Genomic DNA, 7,500 nt, shown 5'->3' with positions numbered 1-7,500 from the left:
CAATCATATAAATGAACATAACCATAGAATAAACTGGAATATGTCACGTGTAATTTATAGCAGCAACTGCCGGTACAAGAGTCAAATGATGGAATCGGCCTTAATAAAAGAGAAGCAGGTAATGAACATCTCAAAAGGGAATTGGACATCGGACATCGTCGACGCAGTGTTCATTCAACCAACGCTTAAGAAGATTAAAGGAAGATTATCAGCGGGGTGACCTAAATTGGCTTACTTGTGGACGAATCTCTTGGTATAAATACCACCTTTTCTGTAAACTTTTCTTTTCATTCATATACCTGAAGAGAGAGACAGCAGTCTCTGAAATATAGTACTTTTCTTTCTACATTTTGGTGTTTTTATGGGCTCCTTTTATTAGATATATATATATATATATGTGTGTGTGTGTGTGTGTGTGTATGTATATGTATATGAAGTATGATCGCGAGTGCAGGTATATTTAGTTTGTTTATATTTATACTTTACATGTGAGTTTAATCACATCCATTATACTTCTAAACTTACACCAGTGTTTTTAAAAAAAGAATACGACGCTTAGTGTGGGATCGTTTATCTGAGTTTGTGTTAATAGTGCTTGGAGAGGTGATAGCAATTTCAGTATTAGATATATTTCCCCTTTCTAATTATACACAGAAAATGGATGACGCTTAACCACTGCTTTCATGCCTAATTATATCCCTTGCTCAAAATAGACTAATTTCATATTTAAATGACCGATATTTCCATGGAAGATCCGTATCCGGTATTCGAAAGACTTACCCTGAGAAGGATTAGATCTAATCCTCTCAGAAGGCAAATCTGGTGGCGCAGCTCAATTCTCTTTCCAAAATAGGATTGGCTGGGGTTGTAAAGCACTGCAGGCAGAAATACAAAAATTCTCTCTTCTCTCTCTCTCTCTCTCTCTCTCTCTCTCTCTCTCTCTCTCTCTCTCTCTCTCTCTCTAGGTTTGAATGTGTGCTTTATTTTTCTGTTTGAGTTATATTGGGCAAGCATTTAGTCATTTTAGTTAATTATTTTAATTTTCAATAAATATACCAAATGTTAGATATAAATTTCAACATTTAAGTAAATAATATCGTGAAATGAACAGAATCAGTATCATTTTCTGAATAATTTACACCGGTAATTCTTCACATGACAATTTGTTTTATAAATAAATTTATTTGCGTTATGAATAAGCGTATGGAAGATATTAACATCAACTATTCACGCATGAGAAGATAGATTTTCAATGGTGTATTATGTATTACTGAACAATACCGCCCATTTTTTAATTAAAGCATTCCTACATCGTGTAGTTTTATGAGGCTATTATAAATTTAATAAACATGTTGGCATATGTTGTTAAAGTGGAGAGCATTTTTACCTTAAATATGGGATCCTATTTTCTGTAAAATGAAGAATGTTTGACCTCCATGTTGGGAATTCGCTGGTAATTCCACTAACTTGCCGGTACGTGTAAAGCAATGTGGGAGGGAGATCATGTAATGTTAACTCTTCATACAGATGAGAGGGTCAACGATTACTATGGCTAATAATACGAAGGATAAAAATCTCCCATATTACAGGTGATACGAAGGATAACTTTTCCCTTATTATGGTTAATAAAAAGGATAACACATCTCCCTTATTATGAATAATACGAAGGATAACATTCCTTTATTATGGCCGATAACAAAGGATAACTACTCCCCTATTATGGCTAATACGAAGGATAACATCTCCCTTATTATGGCCGATGCAAAGGATAAATACTCCCTTAATATGGCTAGTCGGAGGTAACATCTCCCTTATTATGGCCGATACGAAGGATAACATCTCCTTTATTATGGCTAATACGAAGGATAACATCTCCCTTATTATAGTGATACGAAGGATAACTTCTCCCTTATTATGGCTAAATACGAACGATAACATCTCCCTTATAGCTGATATGAACGATGACATCTCTCTTACTATGGCTAACACAAAGGATAACATCTCCCTTACTATAGCTAATATGAAGGATAACATCTCCCTTATTATGGTTAATGCTAATGATAACATCTCCTTTATTATGGCTTATACGAAGGATAACATCTTCCTTATAATGGCTATACGAAGGATAACATCACCCTTATTAGGTAATGGCAATACGAAGGATAACATCGCCCTTATTATGGCTAATACGAACGATAACATATCCCTTATTATTGCTAATATGAAGGATAACATCACCCTTATTATGGTTAATGCGAACGATAACATCTCCTTTTTATGGCTTATACGAGGGATAAACTTCTCCCTTGTTATGGCTAATAGGAGGGATAAAACATCTCCCTTATAGCTGATACGAACGATAATATCCCTTATTATGGCTAATATGACGGATAACATCTCCCTTATAATGGGCTAATACGAGGTATAACATCTACCCTATAGAACTCGCAAACAAATGCTACTTTATAGAGTATATAGTGACATGTAAGATAATGACAGTCTCATGAACATTATTGATTTTCAATGTTTCTAGCCTTACAATGTCCCATCATATTTCACTGTTTAATGCAATGGATTGTTTCTTTTGAGATAAAAAAACGAATTGTTTCTTTTGAAATAAAACTCATATCCTCTGAAGTTCCTGAGATTAAAATTCTTTACATATTATCACACATATCGTTTCTTTTTAGGATATGGCGAAGACAGTATTTACATTGAATTAGTGTAAAATGACTGATAATGTTTTTCATTGTTATTCCCCATTCCCCCATGCAGTAACGATTCTCAAAAGGCAACATTTTCCTTATATCGACTTAAAAGGAAATTTCTACTTTCAAATAACATTCAAGATGAAAAGGGGCGAATGGCTAATAATATGTTTAAAGTGCAAATGTAATGTTAGTGAAGTCACATATCTCTTCTCGCTTAGAGACAAGCGGTGGTGCAGTACAAGTTCATTTGAAGAAAGGTATTTGTTGACCTAGCAATTTGACTCAGAGATCATTCGGCCGGTCGTGAGGCATGTACGTTCGTTTGTATGCGTGTTGTAGGCCTACTAGCTCGGGGCACTTGTGAAAGACGCATTCTTTGAGGTGAACGATAAGAGGTTAAGCGGTTACTCCGAGTGCCGGGAGAGAACGCCCATCGTAAAGGTAGGCCATATTCTATAAAAAAAACTTAGAAAAACTGTTACAGTTTTGAAAAGAGAGAGAAGTGTGAAATACTCTCTTTACGTGAATACTTTGAAAAGAGTGATGTGTGGGATATGTTTTTATGCCTATTATCTTTATTACAGATGGGTCCAATTCCAGAGGTTAACTTAGGACGGGATTCTCTAACCTGACAAATACGAGACATAGTGACAATTTGGGTTTGTGGGAGTGAAACCTTGGTCAGGAGAGTTTCTTTATGGGCAGATTTAACTTTTTATGCCATTATGACTTGTTAATCATTTTGTTCTATTTATAAACCAACTGCTTTGGGAAATAAATAGTATATTTTTGTATTTACGCAGTCTTAATAAGCCTAGTGACATGGTTGCAGACAGGGCACCGTTGGCAACAGGTAAGAGTCCCCAGTTTGTGTAATTTAGTGAAATAAGGAAGGGGGCTTACATATGTCTATTATTTACGGCGGTAAAGTCTATGCCTTTCTCTGTAAATGATAATTGATTAAGCAACAGGTATATTTCTGTTGTAAAGTAAGCCTTCTTGAAGGTAGCACATTTTCAGTTAAAAACCATGATACTATAATTTTATCTGTTGGTCAAAATATCTTTTAGATGCGTATTAGATCAGATTGGTACCACTATAAAATTTCTAGCCATTAGCATGCTAGGTGGTTGCAGAAATCAATAATTAAACAAACTTCGCTCTCTTTTTTATTTTACATTTTTATCTAATAAATATAATATTTTACTCCACCTGTTGTTCTTTTTACAAATTTATAAGGATTGTATTTTTATATATAAAACTAAAAAGCATATTTAGAGTATTTGTATGCCACTAGAAAGCAATAAAATGATTATATATTTGTTACTATGTAAAGATACTATGTGAAGTTAATGGTTACGCAATGAAAATGTGCATAATTATCATTCTCGTTTTCTCACATATATTGGTAATGCTGAAGTTGAAGTTTTGATGCTGAGGTCGCTAAAGGCTGTCCTTCCTTAAAGTGAATTATTCCAAGTCATCTCTTGGTTAAAAAGTTAAGTATATCTTAGTTTAACCAGACCACTGAGCTGATTGACAGCTCTACCAGGGCTAGCCCGAAGGATTAGATATTTTTACGTAGCTAGGAAACCAATTGGTTACCTAGCAACGGGACCTACAGCTTATTGTGGATCCGAACCACCAACTTTATATCGAGAAATGAATTCCTATAACCAGAAATAAACTCTCTGATTCCGCGTTGGCCGAGCCGAGAATCGAACTTTGGCCCACAAGGATTGGTAGATATCTCTTGGTGGTAGCAGATAATAATGACAGGGGTAGAATGGTTTCACTGACTCCCACTACCCTGAAAAAAGGGGAAAGAAAATTGAAGGTCCAGAGTTTTAGGAGACTGATTTTCAAGCAACAAAAACAAAAAAATTTCCCCCCACAACTTCCGATTTGAGAGTCACCGGTAAAGTTTCGTTTCAAAGCACTGTCGATTCAATTTCCAATGATTTCTTCAACTCAGAAAACTATTGCAAAAAGATCTTGTCAATTGAATTGTTGCAAGTTTACCCGGTAACAAAGGAGGAAAGCGGCAGGAACTGAGATAAAGTACCTCATTTTATTTCGATCTCGTCGACTCCTCTTCGCAAGCAAAGTTTTTTTTAGTTTCTGAACATTCCCGTAATGCAATCTCTATCGAAATCTTACAGTCGATTGGTAATTGGTAATTAAGTTAACGTCTAGGTTATCAGCTTTGATGAGAGACTTTGTAGGGCTTTATAATTTTTTTTTAGAATAGGGCTTTGGATTTTTATTCTTAAGCCTCTTTACGGTATCGCGTTGATTAAATTATTGTTTTTCTCATTATGATGCAATATGTGTTTAACGAATTCAATAATTTTAATGAGGTTACGTTCATCATAATTTTCTTGCCAAGCACCAACAGCAGATTAAGTTGTTCTTACAGTATTATAAGGTACTAAATAACAGTATTATAAGGTACACAATAACAGTATTATAAGGTACTAAATAACAGTATTTAAAAGGTACGTATTCTCAGTAGGGGAGCACACCACTTTTCCAAAATGTAAAATCTTGAGAGGCGAATAACAGTTAATTACGTCAATATTCGTCATGTTAGTTAGCCGTTGAAGGAGAGAGCAAATATGAAAATATATCCCACTGAATCAATACCAGTTATTTGGGGGATTAGAGGAGAGAGAGAGAGAGAGAGAGATGAGAGAGAGAAGAGAGAGAGAGAGAGAGAGAGAGAAGGGGGGGGGGGGGTTGGGGGGGGGGGTGATGGGGGCGGGAGGGAGCTGTGGGCAGGACCAAGATACGTATCTGGTAAGATGAGAAGTCCAAACATTTTGACATTATGTAGAATCAATGGCCCATTGAAAGATTTTTTATGAGATACCATGTTGATACCGACAACATTATCACTCTAAGATAATGTGTGTGAGCAATAGATTAATTATAGACTGACTTAGCATCATGGGGCTACTCAAATAAATAAATAAGTTTATTAGTTGCACAAACATTAATGAGAATACGCTGATTACCCTTTGTTTATAACAGTTTTTTTTTTTTTTATAAAAACGAACTGATCATTTATTTAGTGATTTTCGTTATTTTGATAGCTAAAGAATTATATGACTGACAGTTACTTAACTGAATTATGTTCCTCATTATTTCCGGTAATTTTTGTTTACCGTCATTTTAAACTTGTTCTGAGTTTCGATCTTTTATAATGCCCACATCGATTGTGAGAAGTTCAACATTAAGTCATTTCTGATTTTTTATTTATCTCACCTTTGTTCGATGCAGCAGTGGAATCTAGCATTGTATAGCGTATAATGATGATAATAGTCACCTAATCTTTGGCAGAATATCTTGCAAAATTTGGAACAGATTTGGACTTGGAGAAAAATTTATTGGGCGCTACCTCGATGTAACTAATTTGTCCTGGCTCTCAGTATTATTATTATTATTATTATTATTATTATTATTATTATTATTATTATTATTATTATTATTATTATTATTATTATTATTATTATTATTATTATTATTATTGATTATTATTATTATTATTAGGGAAAAAACTCTCTATCACGAGAGTATATATAATGTTCTAAAGGGTCCACAATAATACAAAGTGTAAAAGTCTGTGTATAATTTTGAAGACTTTACAGCAAGCTTTCGAACCCTTCCCTGGTGGTAAATTTAAAAAACAAGAGACGTTGAAGATCGTTGACAACGGTCGTTAGCTCGTTAATGGGCCAGTTAACAACAACTAGGTGATACCCTCTCCCCTATCAATCCTTCTGGCTGCATCCTGTTGGATCTTCGTACAGATTGTTGCAAACATTACATGAAGTCCTTCATCCAAGGGCGTAGATGGGCACCGTTATCAGACTCCCCCGGGGCAGCGGTTACCTGGACCGGAATAGGCAAGGCAGAGGCAGCATCAGGTGAGGAAAAACAGGAGCCTGTCCTACCGTTAAAATCTTTTAAAAACATACTAGTAATATAAGAATTAACAAATGGGTCTTCGTTGACAAAAGACTTGTTCCTTTGAATGATTCTCCCAAACTTATAGCAGCTCCCTCGACTAGTCGTCTGACTTTACATTGTTACTTTTAAGATAATTTTAGCCTCGTTCCAGTTGAGTCTATGATCATTCCATGAATGATCATAGACTCAACTGGAACGGGGCTAAAATTATCTTTAAAAGTAACAATGTAAATGTCAGACGACTAGTCGAGGGAGCTGCTATAAGTTTGGGAGAATCATACAAAGGAAGCAAGTCTTTTGTCAACGAAGACCCATTTGCTAATTTTTATATTACTAGTATGTTTTTAAAAGATTTTAACGGTAGGACAGGCTCTGTTTTTCCCTCTCCTGATGCTGCCTCTGCCTTGCCTATTCCAGTCCAGGTAACCGCTGCCCCGGGGGAGTCTGATAACGGTGCCAAATCTACGCCCTGGATGAAGGACTTCATGTAATGTTGCAACAACCTGTACGAAGATCCCACAGGATTGCAGCAGAAGGATTGATAGGGTAGAGGGTATCACCTAGTTGTTGTTAACTACCCTCTTTTTTTACCTGGCCCATTAACAAGCTAACGACCGTTGTCAACAATCTTCAACGTCTCTTGTTTTTTTAAATTTACCTCTGTACTTGTCGTAACGTATTCTTCATTTGGACTGAAGATGAACCCAGGGAAGGGTTCGAAAGCTTTCTGTAAAGTCTTCAAAATTATACACAGACTTTTTACACTTTGTATTATTGTGGACCCTTTAGAACATTATTATTATTATTATTATTATTA

Source organism: Macrobrachium nipponense, chromosome 31 (genome assembly GCF_015104395.2).
Source record: "Macrobrachium nipponense isolate FS-2020 chromosome 31, ASM1510439v2, whole genome shotgun sequence".
NCBI lineage: Eukaryota > Metazoa > Arthropoda > Malacostraca > Decapoda > Palaemonidae > Macrobrachium > Macrobrachium nipponense.
The sequence above is the reverse complement of the archived record's forward strand: the minus strand, read 5'-3'. Positions refer to the sequence as shown.